The sequence below is a fragment of the Seriola lalandi genome, unplaced genomic scaffold, assembly GCF_002814215.2.
Source record: "Seriola lalandi dorsalis isolate HSWRI2012SDOR001 ecotype SW California unplaced genomic scaffold, Sedor1 jcf7180002054914, whole genome shotgun sequence".
Taxonomy (NCBI): Eukaryota; Metazoa; Chordata; class Actinopteri; order Carangiformes; family Carangidae; genus Seriola; species Seriola lalandi.
Window position 1 is genome coordinate 137,332 of NW_019525466.1, and position 6,770 is coordinate 144,101.

Below are 6,770 nucleotides of genomic sequence, written 5' to 3' on the forward strand. Positions count from 1 at the left end.
CCCCACCCCCACCACCCCCCTGCCTGGACTTGCTGGTCTGCAGTGTCTATTTCAGTCTTTCCGTTGGGGTCAGATTTGGCACATCCGGTATCTCATCCAGTTTATTGTCATTCAATCCTGCTGTGCTCCCGGAGGGCATCAGGAGGAAGGCCCCTGGGTCTTAGTGCCTGACGGACCTCATGAGCAGTCATACACCCAGAAAAGCTGGCACCACTGTAGTCGAACGTTTTGACCTTATGAATCTGCTAACTTTATTCTATTTTTCTTTGACTTGATTGGATTTTTTTTTTGATTTCATGTGCTGTTCTATTATATTTTATACTGAACCAAAAGAGGTCTTCACAGGCCGACTCTGTTCCTATTAACCCAGACCCGACCTGGGTCCTGAGTCAGGTCGGGTCCAACTTTGAGTCAATCTAACTGGGTCTGGTTGGTCCTGTTCATTTGCCATGTATCTTCAGATTGGGTCCAAAACACTGCAGCTACATTACCGGAATGTTTAACTTCCTTATTTAGAAGTATTTTGCTAACGATGCTAACTTTAAACAATACGCCTTTTCCAACGCTACTGCCACAAGAAGACATTGATAATCGATGATTCTGCAAAAAACCCAAATTAAATTCAATGGCAACATTTTTTATTCCCACCCTTTGCTGATGTTTTAGAAACACGTGCTTTTGCAAAATCTGTTACCTAGGTTATGGTTAGCAATTAGGGAAAGATGGTGGTGATGGCAAATATGTTTTATGGAAAACCAAACCACTTGGTGAAGGACAGGGAAAGATCGAGGTTACAGTTACTTAAGAGTTGAACATTGACTGGAGAGAAACTACTTCCTGCCTTGCTACACATAGGTAACACTAACATCTGCACTGACACTGAATGTCAGCACTGAACATAAATCATGAGAGGAACTGATATGAACATAAATCCTTGGATTACTGTGCTGGTTTACTCGGGTACATTTATCTGACCGCTGCAGAGGAGCCTGCTGATGTTTTGCATGTGCAACAAGCTTAACGGTACCTGAGGACAAACTTGTTGCGTTGCTACAGGGTCACAGAATACAAGTCAAAGAGACAAAGAACATGACTGAAGTATTCTATAAAGGCATTTGTTGGATGCTAAGCTCAACAAATCCAGGTATTTTACCAACTTGGAACCAGATCTACAATGGAAGCAGCTATCAGCACCCATCTCTACCCGTAATAAGGTTTGCAGAAATGTTTAAACATACGCTTTGGAGAAGCATTACCACAACTGCATAGACATCACACAGTTTCTCACCAGTCATCTCCTGATATCTGGGCTACCAGGTTAGAGATTCGTCATAACACTTGACAAAACTGTGAGTGTAACATGTAAATACGACGGCTCTACAGGGAGACAGGGCTGTGTCCACCACTGAGGACTGGGGAGGTCTGGAGTTGATGGAAGGCATGTGTTTTGTTTCAAAGTTGTTACGCTCACTGGCAAAGTGAATGCAGAGAGATTAAATTAATATCGATCGTCTCGGCTGAAAAACAAGCAAATTTCCCAAAATGTGTTGCTTTAAACTTTTTAGGGTTATTTATTTACTGCAATAGTCGCTGCTGAGCTGCACATGAAAAGTGTTCTCCTCAAAGATAATGTTTGATGCTTTGGAGGGAGAAAGTGGCACAGAAACGACACAGGACAAAAAAAAAAAAAAAAAGGAGAGAAGAGAAAAAAAAAAGTTAGAAGAGTGAAAGACAGGAAGCAGGGAATGGATGAAAGGGGAGAGCGGAGGGAGGTGGTGAAGGTGATATGAAGGGAGGAGAGGAGGCGAGAGGATGGGGGAGAAACGAGAGGAAGAGAGGAGAGGGAGGCAGGAAAGAAGAGGAGAGGTGAGGGCAACCCCTCCTCAATCCAAGGCGAAAGGTCACTGCAGTCGGTTTTAAAATAGCCCGAAACCATGATGTCATCTGTGAGAGGCGCAGCGATGCTCTGTCCGTTAAACTCCATCGACCATCAGCAGGTCGAGTCCAGGCTCAGCGGAAGTCAGAGAGTCAGCGGAAAGACGAGGGATCAGCACAGAAGTTTCTCTTTCCTTCTGACATCTGAATCAGTCAGTTTTTAACCTACAACTTTACAGATTTACTCTTCAACTTTTACATGACGACCAGGAGTTTGGAGATTTTTACATTTTCTACAAACCAGCTCTTTTATTGAACAGGATATAATTAGTTGCAGAATTTAAAATATTAATAAAGATTGACTCCTGATTCAATTTATTTAAATCAATTTGTTTTCCACATTCATATTCAATGGAGGGAGTTGAGTATGAAATACCTACTGATCGTACATTCAACTTTAAGTTTCTCTTGTCAACAAATCCCATGAAAACATCAAAAACAAAAAATGCATATTTCAATATAAAAGTCTTAAAATACCTAACTACGTACTTAATTACCTGTGCAATTCTTGGCATACATTGTTCAAATAGGATTAAATTTGCAGGGGACTATATTCCATGGCGGATTAATTAACAAGTAGAGAGATTCCCACGGGAGGCGTTCTCCTGCTGATCCACAGTCATTTTTTTGGGGTTAAAAGGAGTTTAAGTGAGTCGTTTACCAAATTTGTTGTACTTGGTGACAGTGTTCACCATTTTTTGAAAGCACTGTAGAATCTTTGATTTCTAGATTCTTGGCACCAATTGCTTTAACATTCTTCCTGCACGCTGAGAAAATCAACGTGCAAAGTTAAAAGTTGCTTTATAATGTAATCCATTACGGCGAACGCTCTTTCGTCTCCAAGTTTCTGCCAACTTCACAATATTTTTGTGACTTACTACCATTCTTAAAACCTGCGTAGTTGTGCGTTCAAGGGCGACACCCAAGCAAGGAGATGAGCGATAAGCCAAGCAGTTGTGGATGTCCGAAAAGATTTTAAATCTTTTAAATCTCATTGAAAGCGATAAAGATAAGTACGAGGCAGCTGCTAATAAACGATCCTAAATGAAAACAACATTCATAACATGTACATGCACAGGTACGTTTCTGTTTGACTGCTGATGCTTTGGCATCACTCGTTTCTTCACACTGGTCACCTTGTTTGTGTGCTTGTTTATAAAAAGCAGAAGAGGTTAGTATTCGCTAGAAAAGCCACAACAGCAAGAAGATAAAGGAAGTGCGCCACCAAAATAAATTCAAACTTCATCTTCAAATTATAGGGAAACTAGACGGACGTCTTCAACCATGCTAACAGCTCTGTGAAGCCCAGGAGAGGGTGAGATTAAGACTTAAATTCTTTAAGATAGTTTAAATATTTATAACGCCAACGTTTTCACTCAAGGCAACACATCAGCTGGAGCCTGGCAGTGGAGCTGTTGGTTGGGCAGCAGAAACAAAGTGTATATAATGTGTGTGTGTTTTTGTGGAAAAGAGCGCTGGAGCAGGAGTGTGTGTGTGTGTGTGTGTGTGTGTCCGTTCCAGGGCAGGGGTTCAGTCATTACTGATACTCCCCCAGCACACAGGTCCATCCTCAGGTTACCACTGACGGTCTCTCGAAACACCAGCTCTCTGTGACTGTTTTTCACTGTTTTCCAGTTTGGTTTTGTTTCACTCATTTTTACATCTTAAAACTCTCGCATCTTAAGAGGAACCGAATTGAAGAAGTCAAAAGATAGCTTGAGCAATTTGATAACATCTGCCTTCCAGCTTCCCCTTCTTCGCATTTCCTGTCGTTCCAGCACAATGACACTTTGTTCTTTAAAATGTGACGATGCTGTCGAGCATCAGCTTCAGAAAGAGAGAGACGGAGAGAGGAAGAGATGCCTCTCATCTTCTTCCCTCTCTCCTCTGAGCCAGATGGATTATCTACTAAATAAAACAACCATTGTGCTGACGGCCATGAAAGTTCAGTGTTTGCCATGAACCTGCGTCGAGTTTCCCCCTGAACCACCATCACATTAGTGGGAACATCAATGATGGGGAAAGAATGTGATCCAAATATGAAAGTTTAGATTCTATTGATTTGGCTGACAAAAAAAAATTACCAGAAGACGTGAGCATTTGATGAGAAAGTGCCAAATTTTATTTTCTGAAGTGAGATTTTGCCAATAAATAAGGCACATATAAAAACAATTGGATTGATAATCGAATAGCAGGACTCTAAGTTTTATTTCTATTTTCTCATATGGTTAAAACTTGTTGTAGTAATTTGTTTAGCAGTAGAGTTTTTACATGCACATTTCTTAGTGATTGGTGATTCTATAGTAACTATAGTGTGATTTTAATCAGGCAAAACAGTGACTGCTGTGGTTTGCACCTCCCATCCATTTACTGGAGGATGTGTCCATGGAAACCATGTTTGGGAATTCAGGTACCCAGAATCCCCACAATCACATACACACACAGTAACACACGTGTGATAAAAAAAACAACACAGCCCTGAGCTCCACTTGTAACTTGAGAGGGGAGGGCGCTGCCACACACACACACACACACACACACACACACACACAGGTCTCATCTTAGCTGTTGTTACCAGAGAACCTCAGAACAGCCAATCAGTGCAGCCGATACAGTTCATGTGATGCTAATAGGACCATTGAGACAGATCTTGCTAGAAATAACATTCAAAATACTAATAACTGTAAAATAAATAAATAAATTGTGGGAAGAAAATCTGGTGCTGATGCTGCAAATTTAGGCGACAAATACTGACTCCAGTGATTATCACAACAATTAGTTAATTAGATTCTGTTTCCACCTGCGTCTGTTGGTTTGTATGTTTGAGTTATGCAAAAAGTACTGAACCGATTTGCACCGAACTTGGTGGAGGGATGAGGCGTGGGTCAGTGAGGACTTTTTTCTCTGAAGTCTGGTGTATGTTGTTTGACACTGGCCTTGGTGGAGGGCTGCGCTCTCCGAGTGCCCTTGCAACTAATGATTATTTTAAAAATGGATTGATTCGACCCTTCTTTTCATGGATTAATCTATTCATCAATTACCTACAAAATGTCAAAAGAAAATTAGTTTTTTAATAAAACCACCCAGTACAAGTTCAAAGCAAAGAGATAAAATATAAAACAGAGAAAAGAATGAAACTATTTCATTTAGATAAGTGAAACCAAACTATCAACAAGTGTCAAAACTGTTGTCCTTTAAGTTAATGATAATCAATTAATCAAGTAACTGCCAATTCGTTTAACCCTAGTTCATTTTGCACAAATGTAGACTTGGAAGTTGAACTTGACGGGACGCTCCACCACATTTTTCCATCCTAGGTGCCACAGTCTCTAACTTTTTGATGTGACTTGCAGTATTTGTGTTGCTTTGGCTCAACCAGTAAATAAAAATGAGGTCATGGAAATGGACGGCAGGCCTCTTCTTTTTAACAATTAGATGGCCTGATAGGCGGGCAGAGTATGAGCGAGCCGTGGCCACCGCTCTCCCTGATGAGATTAGTCACCAGGACTTCTCCTCTCTCCTCCGACTAATTTGAAAATGCATCCTCATCTAAACCAACCTGGGCCTCCTTATCTGCTGCTTTATGGCTGGAGGGCGGGGTCCGAGAGGAAGATACAGGCAGGCTGCAGGGTACAGCACTTTTATGCTCAGGCTGCCACAGATTGCTCAAAAGTCTCTTGTTCAAAAGCCTGGAGGACAGGAAGAGTTTCTTTTTTTTGGTTTTATTTTTGTTTTTAGAGTCCAGCGTGCTAATCACCTCTCCTTCCTTCCCTCCCTGTGATGGATTGCAGTTCTTGTGTTTCATTCACCTCCCCCACACCTACTTCTGGTTGCTCCTCTCTTATCGCTTTTGCTCTGCATTTTCCAGAGGCCACTTGTCTTTTCTTACTTCCTGTATTTAACCGTTTAGCTGTACATAACAGGGCAATAACACAATGTGATTTATTTCACTTTGTTTTTCTTTTTCTGCTCAGCCACGGCTGCTCATGGAAACTATCCAGTTCCTCCTTCTCCTTTTTCTGTCATTGCAATGTTTGTTTATCAATTAACAGAAACAGCATAAAAGAAAATTGATCAAAGTGTCTCAGTTCATCGGTGCAGGACTTGATTAGGGGCTGGAACTTGTCTGGTGCATGGCTACACATCTGGCTAGAACATGAGCATGTTGTTCTTGTTTAAAGATCAGATCAACCAATCAGCTTGTTTGCACACACATTGTTGAGAGTTGTGAAGTTTGACTCGGCTCCTGTGCAAGACTCCTGCCACCTCGTGCAGCTCTGCAGAATAATGATTCCTGCTTAAAAAGGTACAAAGAAAACCTTGTCGTTTAGGGCTGGGTATCCAACTTCGATACTTTTATGGACAGACTAGATTAGTTTGATAGTGCTGGGGATCGAAAAATACCTTGTCATTCGATACCCAATTCCGATACTTGAGGAGTAAATGAGTAAATCTCATCAGCGTCAGTGAGCCAATAAGCATGCAGCATGCTTAGACCAGGATCTAATAATGCTGGTGATTGGCTGTTCAATAATACAAACACTGATGCTGTACGACGATACGACAAGCGCCTTGGTGGACGGATACCGAAGCCTTATTGATCACAGCCCATCCATTCACCCATACTCCTTAACAAAAAGGTGGCAGTAATGAATCGCCTCGTTATCAGATGACCAACATTCGACTTAAACACAAGGTGTTGGGGCAGTTTAGTGTAGATGATAACTGTAAAGAATCTGAAAACTTTTGGTTCGTTAACAGTGTTTTTTATTCCCCAAACGAGTCTTGAACCACGTGGATGTGAACTCAGGAACCCCCCCCCCCCCCCCCCCCCC

General features: G+C 41.6%; 1 protein-coding gene across 2 annotated transcripts in view; it reads left to right on the forward strand.

Moving 5' to 3' along the window:
- LOC111673245 (protein sprouty homolog 3) overlaps positions 1–6,770 on the forward strand; it is a 21,012-nt gene that overhangs the window by 4,985 nt on the left and 9,257 nt on the right. Inside the window, exon 1 of one of the 2 annotated variants that reach the window (XM_087169785.1) lies at positions 2,958–3,250. The exons of the other annotated variant lie outside the window; for it this stretch is intronic. The gene's annotated coding sequence lies outside the window, so the exon portion shown is untranslated. Of the gene's footprint in view, positions 1–2,957; positions 3,251–6,770 lie in introns of those variants that run through there. 2 annotated transcript variants of the gene reach the window in all.